The 2,687-nt window shown below is 38.3% G+C and overlaps 1 non-coding gene across 1 annotated transcript; it reads left to right on the forward strand.

Annotated features, from left to right (window-relative positions):
- Positions 1-394: 394 nt before the first annotated feature.
- LOC142168471 (small nucleolar RNA R71) lies at positions 395-501 on the forward strand. Its single transcript, XR_012698330.1, has one exon. It is a non-coding gene; the product is annotated as a small nucleolar RNA R71 (small nucleolar RNA).
- Positions 502-2,687: the final 2,186 nt, after the last annotated feature.

Raw genomic sequence — 2,687 nt, forward strand, 5'->3', positions numbered from 1 at the left:
CATTAAAGTTGTAATTTCCAACAGCATTAACTTCCTTAGTTGAGGCTTGACACTCATGAGTAGGGTGTCATCTTTCACAAATATCACATGCTGCATAAGTTTCACTCTGTAAGTCTGTATTGAAGCTAAGGTCAGCTTCCTTATCTCCTTCGCCATATCGTCAAGTTGTACCTACACAGATGTGTTAGCATCAACTGGGTGAACATCATTCGCCCGTCTTCTTTCAGGACTTTCAGAGGGCCACTGATTTGCATCTTCAGATAATTCATTGAGAATATTGACTATCTCCTATGGTGTCTTCTTCATTAATGGACCTCCAGTTACATTGCTCAATGTTTTGCGTGAGGCCGGTGTCATCCCATCCCAAAAATCCTGAAGTTGCATCCAGAGTACAATACCACTGTGTTGACACTTTCTGACTATCTCCTTAAACCTCTCCCAAGCTTCAAAAACTGTTTTATTATCTTTCTGGCAGAAGTTATGGATCTCTCTTCTAAACTTGCCCGTTTTAGTTGAGGAGAAATATTTGTTAAGAAATTTTCCGGTCATCTCCTCCCATGTTCGAATTGATCCTTGAGGCAAGCTTCGAAGCCACTGCTTCGCATCATCTTTCAGTGTGAAGGGGAATGCCATTACATAAACTGCATCTTGTGAAACACCATTATATTGAAAGGTGTTCATGATCTTCTCGAAGTCCATTAGAAGATTGTTTGGATCTTCGTTCATCTTTCCTCTGAAGACACAACAGTTTTGCCGAGTTTGAAGCAACCCTTGCTTCAATTCGAAATTGTTTGTTATAACTGGAGGTAGTCGAATGCTTGACAAACCTTGGTTGTAGACCTATCTAGAGTAATCACCAAGTGGTCTCCCAGCACCGGGAGCTATGTTTCTATAATGTCCTGCACCCACACGTTGAATTTGATTAAGTCTGTGACCCCTCTCTTCTTCATAAATATGTTGTGCATCTCTAAAACCTGCTTCTTCAGTATTTCGTGCCACTTTTTCTCTTTGTTGGGCTACCTCTCTCGTAGCCAGGTCCACATTATCTTCACCATTTCCGGCCATATCTTTGGTTGAGGATTGCCCAACCTTTTCTAACGTCTTGGTGAGATTTCTTTCCTTCTTCAATTGTTGTTGTTGTTTTTCTATTTCTGGCTCGTATGGCAGTAATTCTTTCCCAGAAGATCAAGTCATGCACCAATCTAACCTGTAACCTGCGCACAGTCAAAGAACACCAACCGTAAAAAGGGAAAAAACAAAAAAAAAAAATTCTTGAATTAGCACTAAAAACTATTTCAAACACTATTGATTGCCAATTCCCGGCAACGGCTCCAAAATTTGTCGAGCTCAAAACACACACTTAAATATGCTCGCTAGTCAAAGATAGTATAGAAAATTATCGTATCCTCATGGATTGGAGTTAAACAGTATTTTCGTAGCTTGTAGCTAGATTGCTATCCAAGATGATCAACAATTGAGATTATATGATTAAGAACTAAAATTAACTAAGACTTTAGATCTAATTGACTAATGACAATTAAACAAAATTAAGCAAAGAAGTTATCAATAGGAGAAAATTGGGGTTGGTTGGATAGGTGCAAGATAATTGTCTGGGATTTAACTCTCTTTAATTCACTTCTAATGTTCAAGTAAGTCTCTCGAATTCACTCAATTATTAATTCAAACGTTTAGTACAAACTCCTCTCTCGATTAAGTCTCAACCTCACAATATGAACCAATTTATGCTCGGTGAAGATATGCACGAATTCGTAGTGGACTGGTCTTTAGGAGAACCTCTTTCAATTATCCTCCTAACTAGGTCTAAATAATATTTTAACTAGCCTCTTTCGATTACTAAGAAGAATCAATAAATTCAACCAACAAGATGATGCAAAAACATCCAAAGTTATGCCTCTCTCGATTACATGAACATGTGAATATAGATAAAATTATTAAATCACCCAAAATAATTCAATACATAAAAACTAGAGTTAATATCCACAAACAATCATCAAAACACCAAATACATCAATCCCTAAAGAGAACTACTCCATAGATATGGAGTAATTCATCACAAATATAAAGAAAAGCATTAAACGATCCAAACTCTTGTCTCGAGTGAGGATTGAATGATGAATTCCTTGTGCTTTGGCTTCTCCATCTTCTCTCTAGCCTCCTTAGGTCTTAGATGTGTCAAAAGTCCAGAAAATACCATTTTTACATGTATTTATACCAAGTAGGGTGGGGCCCAAATGAAATCACCCTTTCCTAGGCAAAATAGGAAAACTTGCAAACTTATTGTATTTCATGCGTCGCACTGTGCGTAGCAGGGTGCGTAGCATTAGTGCTTTTTTCTGACCGACCCCAAAAACCAAGTCTCTGAAGTTTGCTATTTTCTCACAGATTTTTACACTGATGCGTCGCCCAGTGCGTCGCACCAGTGCATTTTTCAGCAGATTATTCTTCCTTGAATTTTGACACCCAGAAGTGATCCTCGACCCCCGAACACGATTCCGGCTTATTCCTCTGGGCTTTTACCCAAACTTCGAAGCTCCAATTAGCTCGAATTAGTTCCATAACATCTACATAGCTCGGAATCACTCCTACAAGGCATAAAACACACAATTAGTGCAAAATACTAGCAATTAACACTCAAACTCAATTAAAGTGCAGTAAATTGGAATGTA

Source organism: Nicotiana tabacum, chromosome 13, assembly GCF_000715075.1.
Source record: "Nicotiana tabacum cultivar K326 chromosome 13, ASM71507v2, whole genome shotgun sequence".
NCBI lineage: Eukaryota > Viridiplantae > Streptophyta > Magnoliopsida > Solanales > Solanaceae > Nicotiana > Nicotiana tabacum.